Here is a 10,143-nt window from a genome sequence, read left to right on the forward strand (position 1 = left end):
CCCAGGCCCTGAGTTCAAGCCCCAGGATTAGTAACAAACAAACAAAAGCTGGGCACAGTGGCTCACAATAGTAATTTCAGCTACTTAGGACTAAGGTGAAGATGAAAGATTGTGATTCCAGGCAGCTCCAGCAAAAGTTAGGGAGAACTCATCTCAATAAGTTAGGCCACAGCTGGTGGCTCATGCCGGAAATCCAAGTTACTCAGAAAGCTGAACTCTAAAAAGATCCAAGTTAGGTATCAAATCTGATAGAGAATGAGCATGAGTGAAAGAGTTGAGGGAGAATGTGAGGTCCTGAGTATAAATCCCAGTATGTACAAATGTATGTACTTACACACACACACACACACACACACACACACACACCTTGAATTTGGCAAGGTGGAAGGTGAAGATGAAATTCCATCTCTCATAAATGGAATTTCTGTGTCCCAGAACTCCTGGAATCCTGTCTGTTACCAAGCAGATATGTATAAATTATACCCAAGGGCTCTTCCTGCTCTGGGTTTGGCTAGGAGCAAGCCCAGGTAGGAGACCAGCTGGTAGAGGAGAGTAAGTCACTTCTGTCCCTCATGGTCACACAGTCTGGCTGGGTCCCTTAGTAGTAGAAAGTGCTGCTGCTGGCCCCCAGGAGACTACCACATGCGGAAGAGGCAGAGTTCACCCCCCTGCCAGACACCTCAGTCCAGGCTCGGTGATGGTTTGTGTAGTGGATGAGAACATGGGTGTGGGATTAAAAGCCTCTCTTCTTTTCTGCTCCCTCCTATGGTCCTTCACGTCCATGGTATGCATGTAGCTACCTGGAAGCTCTTTTCCTTTCCTAGATTTTACATTTGTGAGGGGAATGTAACTCTTTTATAAGAAGGTGGACAGCATCTGTAAGAAGTGGGACAGCATCTTACCAGATAGTCCTGACATCCTGACTGGCCAGTCATCTGGCTTCTGTACAATTATGGTTTCCTTATTCTCTGCATCTCAGCAGCCTTCCAGAGACTCCTCTTGGCCACTCCTCTTGGACAGCCATGGAAGCTAATTGATGATGTGATGCTCCAGGAAAGTAGATGCTGTGCAGGCATCCATATGCCAGCCATATGTGGTGTATTCATTTGAGTATCCTCCAGTGCCTCATGCCTACCAGACACCTAACTAAAGACTGCTAGATGGGTCTATTTTTGCCATGGCCAGCTCTGGCTCGCAAGCTGTTCCTCTTCCAAACAAAGGAAGGGACGCCAGCCCTTGCTGAATGGGTTTCTCGTGGCAATTGCTTTTCCAGACACTATTTCTTAGATGAAAATAACCCCACACAGAAAATAACTCCACACAGCTTTCAATGGCTGATAAACACATCATCTAAAAGTGAAAAAGAAGCAAGATATTGTTATCTACAGTCGAGGCTACCAGGACATGATGTCTGCAAAAACAGTCCCCTTGATCAATGTAAAAATGCATTTTAACAAGTTCTGAAATGAAGTCAGGCTCTGACAGCTTATGTCTTTGTAAGCCTAGCTACTCAAGAGGCTGAGCTATAAGAATTGTGGTTCAAAGCCAGCCCATTAACCAACAAAAAGCTGGAAGGGGCGGGGGGGGGGCTCAAGTGGTTGAGTACCAGCCTTGAGTGGAAAAGGCTAAGAAATAGAATGCAGACTTTGAGTTTAAGCTCCAGTACTTTCCAGTACTTTCACAAAACAAACAAAGAATTGTGAGATAGAATTCAGAGAAAAGCTCTCAAGGAATAAAAATATCAAGACAGACCCACTTCACATGTATGGAAAGGTGACCAAAGCTCCACAACCGCCCTTGAAGGTCTTGAGACAAATAACAGAGGGCCAGTGGAGACTCTATCCACGCTGACACGACTGCAGAGAGGGAACAGGTAAGCTGGAATTGGGAATGCACAGAAATACTCCATTCTGACTACCACATTCTGTACCACAAGATTCTCCAGTGGCTTCTCAGGACCACAGACAAGAGCTTGGAAAAACAGAAACAAAAGGGGCCAATCCCAAAGCATCGTTTGAGAAAGGGAGAACCACCAAGGCGAGTGGTAAAGCTCTGATACTTGAAGTGAACATTTAGACTTATTAAGGCTAAGACCACCTATTTACAGAGCTATTACTTGAGCAAAAGCAACCACAAGTCCGGAAATCCAGAGACATTCTTTAGGAGAAGGACTGTTTGATTTTTGCTTTGCTTCTAATTCTTCCCTGATAGAACAAATCAGTATATGTATCTCTACTGTAGATGTGGATTCTTTTTTGTTAAAATATTATCAAGGGGAGTTGGAGACATAGATCAGGTGGTAGAGTGCTAGCCAGTGAGTGAAAGAATCCAGTTTCAGACAAAAAGGAAAAAAGAAAAAAACATATCACCCAGCTAGATCATGGAGGTACACACCTATAATTCTAGCACTCAGGTGAGTTAGGAGGACAGGATGTGCCAGGCCAGCCTCGGCTATACAGATACAAAAAGAAAACAAGGCCCTGGCCATCATTAAAAAATTTAACTATGCTGAGCAAAACACTACTTTGGGTAATAACTGCCACAGTAACTGGAAATGTGCCATATATCCATGACATACAAAGAAACATTCATAGATGGCTTATTCCAAATTTGTTGTTGTTGTTGCTTGGTGCCACTCTTAGGGCTTGAATTCACAGCCTGGATGCTCTCCCTGTGCTTTTGCGCCCAAGGCTAACACTCTACCACTTGATCCACAGCTCCACTTTTGGCTTTTTGGTGGTTAATTGGAGCTAAGAGTCGTGGAATTCATTTTGATAAATATTATTTTATATGATCAGAGGTAGAGAGGCATTGTGTGAGGCCAATAGTTCTTAAAGATAAAAAGGACTGTTTCTATGCATTTGTAACAAAGAACCCATGAAAACATAAACTTTGAAGAAACAGAATTTTGTAAGAGATACCTGCCACAAGTATTTTCCATCCCTGAGCAAAAGGAACCTTTTAGAACAATACAAAAAGGGGTTATTTTCTCCAGGATATTATAAACACAGGGAAAATATTATGTCAGGTCCAGCTCTTTGCTCCAAGATGCTAATTAGAGACACCACCATGCAGAGGTGAATGAAGGGCCATCAGAGTAGAGAGATTGATTAACTTACTGAGGCACTCCTGAAGAGGGAGGGTAAGCATACCAGCCCATCTTTGAGACACTGACTGCAGCCTTAGATTTAAATAAAGGAAAAAGGGCAGAGGGTAAGACTTGGTCCAAGAGTGTGCTCTGGTCTATTTGTTAGCTTTAAAGAATACAGAAGTCATTGGTGCCTGAGGGGTAGATTCAACATTTGAACCAAGATGTTTATACATAAATCCTGACCTTCCAGAATACAAGGAGACTACAGCAGAAGAAAGAGAAGAAAGTGGGCTGGGAAGGTGGGTCAGTGGTAAAGTGCTTGCCTTGCATGCCTGAGGCCCTGGGTTCGATTCCTCAGCACCACACAAGCAAAACGAAAAAAGCCGGAAGTGGCACTGTGGCTCAAGTGGTAGAGCGCTAGCCTTGAGCTGAAGAGCTGAGGGACAGCGCCCAGGCCCAGAGTTCAGGCCCCACAACCGGACCCCCCCAAAAAAAAAAAAAAGAAAGAGAAGAAAGTGTTGAAGATCCAAGTAGAGAGTAACTGCTTTTATTTTATTTTATTTTTTTGGGGGGTCTGGTCGTAGGCCTGAACTCTGGGCCTGCGCATTGTCCCTCAGCTCTTCAGCTCAAGGCTAGCGCTCTACCACTTGAGCCACAGCGCCACTTCCGGCTTTTTTTCTTTTTGCTTACGTGGCACTGAGGAATCAAACCCAGGACCTCAGGCATGCAAGGCAAGCGTTCTACCACTGAGCCACCTTCCCAGCCCCCTAACTGCTTTTAGATAAAGCAGTTTCTAACTACCTGTTACAGAAGAGTTGGTTGAGATACATCAGACTCTCATCTTGAAATTGTAACCAAATGTAATGTGTTTGTGTGTTAGTCAAAATCAAGTAAGGCCAAGAACAGAAGAATGGAGGAAGATTTATTGCATGCAGCATGTAAGAAGAGCACCAGAGTTATCTCCAAAGGGCTGCCCTCTCAGAACCAAGGAACAGGAAGCCTTTAGGGAATTTTTTTTTTTTTTGGGTCGGGTTGTGGGGCCTGAACTCTGGGCCTGGGCGCTGTCCCTCAGCTCTTTAGCTCAAGGCTGGCACTCTACCACTTGAGCCATAGCTCCACTTCCGGCTTTTTTGTGTGTGTGCATATGTGGTGCTGGGGAATCAAACCCAGGGCCTCAGGCTTGCAAGACAAGCGCTCTACCACTGAGCCACCTTCCCAGCCCCACTTTTGGGAATTTTATCAGAGAATCTATTCACTTAGCGAGTATTTCAGGGGCAGGCACATTTCTGAGCATGCTCAGTGAAGTAGTACATTCCTCATGGCACTCCGTCCTGGTGTAAGAAGGAATGGACACATTTTCGGGGGCATGTTTAATCCACTGTCATGGAGCACTTTATCCTGGTAAGACTTAACTTTATGCAAGACACTTGGAAATTTCTTTTCCCATGTAATCTTTTTTTTTCTTTCCATTTGTGGGGTTTGAGCTCAGGGCCTGGGTGCTGTCCCTGAGCCACTTCCAGTTTCTGAGTGATTAATTGAAGATAAGAGTCTGACGGGGAATTTTCTGCCCGAGGCTGGCTTCGAACCTTGATCTTCAGATCTCAGCCTCCTGATTACTAGAAATACAGACATGAGGCACTGGCACCCAGCGTCACATGTGGATCTTGAAGAGCTGTACTTTTACATGAAACCTGAGTCTCCTGAGCCCCCAACTCTTCTGTGCTCAGTCACTGGTGGAGCAGCAAGCCAGAGCAGGGGCAGTGGGGATGGTCTTAGTGGCCATGATGCAGTGGTGATCCAGAGAGGCAGTAGATGAGGCCTTCTCACAGCTAGAGATCACCACAAACTCACTCAAACTGAGAACAAAAACCTTCATAAAACGTCTATTAATACACCTTAAAACTATTTTAAAGAATACAGGTCAGCTGGATGCTACTGGCTCACGCCTGTAATCCTAACTACTCAGGAGGCCGAGATCTGAGGATCATGGTTCAAACCACCCCAGGCAGGAAAGTCTGTGAGACTCTTATCTCCAATTAACTACCAGAAAACCAGAAGTGGCACTGCGGCTGAAGCGGTAGAATGCTAGCCTTGAGCTGAAGAGCTCAGGGACAGCACCCAGGCCCAGAGGTCAAAGCTTACAACTACACACACACACACACACACACACACACACACACACACACACGCACGCACGCACGCACGCACGCACGCACGCACACACACACACACACCACAAATAATACAATTTAGGAGAATGGCTTAAGTCTTTCTTGAAAATGTCTTTCTTGATTTTTTTGTTTGTTTTGTGCCAGTCCTGGAGATTGAACTCAGATTGAACCCTGAAATTCTTTTTCTTAAGGCCAGTACTCTACCACTTGTCCTCAGCACCACTTCTGTTTTTTTTTTTTTGAGTAGTTATTAGAGATAGGAGTCTCACAAACTTTTCCGCACGGGCTGGCTTCAAACCACAATCCTAAGCCGGGTGCCGGTAGCTCCACGCCTGTAAACCTAGCAGCTCAGGAGGCTGAGATCTGAGGATCATGTTTCAAAGCCAGCCCAGGCAGAAAAGTCTGTGAGACTCTTATCTCCAATAAACCACTAGAAATCTGAAAGTGGCGCTGTGGCTCAAGTGGTAGAGTGCTAGCCTTGAGCTGAAGAGCTCAGGGACAGTGCCCAAGCCCAGAGTTCAAGCCCCATGACTGACAAAAATCAAACAAACAAAAAAACCCACAATCCTCAGGTCTCAGCTTCCTGAGTAGCTAGATAGGCGTAAGCCACCAGTACCCAGCTGTGTTTTCTTTTTATATTATATTTTCCATTCTTTTGCGTAGAAAAAAAATCAACACACAATACTATACATTGTGTAAAATAATGTTTTATGAGGTTACTTACCAGTTTTGTCTTTCTTCCTTTTTCCTTGTCTCTTCATTTCCTTTCCTTTCTCTTCCTTCCCCCTCCCTTCTGTCTCTTTGTTCCTTTTTTCTTTGACAGAGGCCTAATGAACTTGTGATCCTCCTGTCTCAGCCTCCCAAGTACTGGGATTACAGAAATATAACAACACTTCTAACTCCTTTTAAGATTTTAAGAAGTATTTTCAAGGGGGAAAAAATGGTTGCTTCTGTGGGACCTCTGTACACCCTCTTGTCCTTAGTTAGACTCAGGGAGTGGGTCTTAGAAAGGCAAAGTCAACTGGGGAAGGCAGGCAAGTACCGTGGGAGCTGGAGGGCTGCCTATCTTCCTGTCCAGTACAATATCGGAATCACTGCTCCAGGAAATCCAAGCCTGAACCAAGACTTCCGATTTTTTTTTTTCACACAGCCATCTAAGCAGAAAGATACCACTAGATGGTGTCACACTACCGTTAGGCCCTAGGAGGATAGGCTCTGCCACTCAGTGAAGCAGGCTAACCACAAGGTTTTTATTGACTTGGCAATAACCAATATACCCCCAGGACAATTTTGAACTCCACTTACCAATCTGTTGTGGAGAATTATTACTTTTGAGTAGCAGATTCAAATTCATGACTGCATTTCATGAATTCTAAGTAGAGACATCCATGCGCATTTATATATTGGTGAACCATACATAAGCATTTACATATTGACATTATATATTATAGTGTTCCTTTTATATTCCAGTTGGAACAGTGTGTCTACTTTTTAAAACATGTACAGGTAGGTTACAATCACTATGACATTTCAGGATAATGAAATGATGTGACAAAATATTTGTCATGGAAAGAAAGTTTAGCACAATAGAGTTGAGAACTACTCTATTACAATATTGGTCTCTCTGTGCTTATCTGTCGACTTTGGTGACACTCAGCCAGCTCTGTCACCATCTCATTTTCTCCTGCTCTCACTTCACAATGGGTTCCTTAGCTCATGGTTGGCACTCTACCACTTGAGCCACACCTCTACTTCAGGCTTTTGGCTGGTTAATTAGAGATAAGAATCTCTCGGATTTGGGGTTGGGAAGGTGGCTCAGTGGTAGAGCGCTTGCCTTGTATGCCTGAGGCCCTGGGTTCGATTCCTCAGCACCACATAAGCAAAAAGAAAAAAGCCGGAGGTGGTGCTGTGGCTCAAGTGGTAGAGTGCTAGCCTTGAGCTGAAGAGCTGAGGGACAGCGCTCAGGCTGAGTTCAGGCCCCACGACTGGAAAAAGAAAAAAAAGAAAAAAAAAAAGAATCTCTCAGATTTGTCTGCCCAATCTGGCTTTGAACCTCCATTTTGAGATCTCAGCCTCCTGAGTAGCTAGGATTACAGACATGAGCCACTAGCACCCAGCAACATTGTTATTTTTATAAGCATGAATTAATTGTACAAAGGGGTTGCATTGTGATATTTCCATATATGCATATGATATACTTTGATCAAACTCAACCTTTCTAGTATTCTTTCTGACCTCTCCTCCAACCCTTTTTAGACAAGTTTAATGGGTTTCATTTTTTTATTTTCTTTTTTTTGGGGGAGGGGGGAGGTCCGGTCACGGGGCCTGAACTCTGGGCCTGGGCGCTGTCCCTCAGCTCTTCAGCTCAAGGCTAGCGCTCTACCACTTGAGCCACAGCGCCACTTCCGGCTTTTTTCTTTTTGCTTATGTGGTGCTGAGGAATCGAACCCAGGGCCTCAGGCATGCAAGGCAAGCGCTCTACCACTGAGCCAACTTCCCAGCCCCCTCATTTTTCTATTTTCATACAAGTGTATAAACTATTTTGGTTATCCACCTTCAAATATGTTACAAATATCCAAATAGTCTTTGTCAGGAAAAAAAAGTCTCATGATCCTGACCCAAAGCAAAAGTAAGATCAATACATAGCACACAGAAAAATAAAATGTAAGCCAGGTGCTGGTGGCTCATGCCACCAACTCAGGAGGTTGAGATCTGAAGACTGCAGTTCGAAGCCAACCCAGGCAGGAAAGTCCGTGAGACTCTTATCTCCAATTAATCACAGAAAAAGCTGGAAATGTGCTGTGGCTCAAAGTAGTAGAGCACTAGATTTGAGCAAAGGGACAGAGCCCAGGCCCAGAGTTCAAGCCCTAGGACTGGCAAGAAAAAGAAAGGAAGAAAAAAAGGAAAGAAGGAAGGAAGGAAGGAAGGAAGGAAGGAAGGCAGGCAGGCAAGCAGACAAGCAAAGAAAAAAAAAGAAAAAGAAAATATTTAAGCTGGGTTCTGGTGGCTCACACCTGTAATCCTAACTACTCAAGAGGCTGAAATCTGAGGGCAATTTGGGTTTAAAGCCAGCCAGGGCAGGAAAGTGTGTGAGACTCTCATCTCCAATTAACCACCAGAAAACTGAAGGTGGCACAATGGTTCAAAGTGGTAAATCACTAGCCTTGAGCAAAAAAAAAAAAAAGAGCTTAGGGACAGCACCCAGGCCCTGAGTTCAAGCCCTACAACTGACAAAAAAAAGAAAAAAGAAAAGAAAGAAAATGTGTGCTACTAATACCAGAAAAATAAGAAGAAAAAAACTGCAAAGACCTGTTATCAGATCCTCTTACTATACATGAAGTAAAATAATATTTGCAGGTAGATTATGATAAACTAGAGATGCATATTGTTAATGTCACTGAAATTTCTTGAGCATAGGTTTATTCAATACAATTATATGAAATTATTTTTTTGGGAGGGGGATCCGGTCGTGGGGCCTGAACTCTGGGCCTGAGCGCTGTCCCTCAGCTCTTCAGCTCAAGGCTAGCGCTCTACCACTTAAGCCACAGCACCACTTCCGGCTTTTTTCTTTTTGCTTATGTGGTGCTGAGGAATCAAACCCAGGGCCTCAGGCATGCAAGGCAAGCGCTCTAGCCACCTTCCCAGCCCCTATGAAATAATTTATAAAGTAGTGGCAGTAAAATTAAATAAAATAAAAATGGTTAATAAATTCAGGAGAAGAAAAAGAGAAAGACAAGGAAACTATAGCTCAATATAGTAGTTAGATGGTAATGATAGCAATCACATTAAATATGCATAATCTTCCTCTTTTGTGGTGGTGGTATTGGTATTTGTACTCCATGCTGAACAGACACTCTACCACCTGAGCCACAACTCCAGTTGGCTAAATAAGCCAGCTAAAAATCACCTTATAAGACTGCATTGAAAAATAAAACCCAACTGTTTATTCTCTAGGATAAATCTACTTTAAAATATAAAGATGTTGAGAGGTTAAAAGTAAGAAGACAGGGCTGGGAATGTGGCTTAGTGGTAGAGTGCTTGCCTAGCATGTATGAAGCCCTGGGCTCAATGCCTCAGTACCATATAAACAGAAATAGCCAGAAGTAGTGCTGTAGCTCAAGTGGTAGAGTGCTAGTCTTGAGCAAAAGAAGTTCAGGGACAGTGCCCAGGCCTTGAGTTCAAGGGCTGGAAAAAAAAAGTAAGAAGACAGAGAATGCTATATGACACACCAACACTAACCTAAAGAGAGCTGAAGTAGTTACTGCATAGATTAGATGAAGTAGGTTTCAGAACAAGGAATCTTATCAAAGATAAAAGGGCATTAACATAGTAATAAAGGAATAAATTCTCCAAAGAGACTTAACAGTGTTAAATGTACATGCACATAACAAAGCTTCAAAGTACATAAGGCAAGAACAGATGGACTTGAAAAAAGAAACAGATAAATCCACTGTTATAGGTAGACACTTTAACACTTTGGTCATCAAATAAAAAGTAAGAATATGGAAAATCTAAATAATACTATCAATCCACTTGGTATTTACTGTACACTGTATCTGAGACTATGTAATACAATTTCTTTTCAAGTATGCATGAAAATTCATTAAGACATTCTACACTGTGGGCTATAAAGCAAATCCTAACATTTTTAAAAGCATGAAAATCATACAAAGCATGAAATCAGAAAAAAAGTAAAGTAAAATTGGTAACAAAAAGATTTCTGGCTAACACCCAAGTATTTGGAAATCATAAAACACATTTTTTAGATAACTCATGGGTCAAAGAGAACTCAAGGGAAAATTTTTAAGTATCTTCAACTGAACTGAATGAAAAGGAAAATACAGCGTATTAAAATGTATGGTATTCTGCCAAAGAATCAGT

This window comes from Dipodomys spectabilis, unplaced genomic scaffold (genome assembly GCF_019054845.1).
Source record: "Dipodomys spectabilis isolate Male_0828 unplaced genomic scaffold, ASM1905484v1 ptg000197l, whole genome shotgun sequence".
NCBI lineage: Eukaryota > Metazoa > Chordata > Mammalia > Rodentia > Heteromyidae > Dipodomys > Dipodomys spectabilis.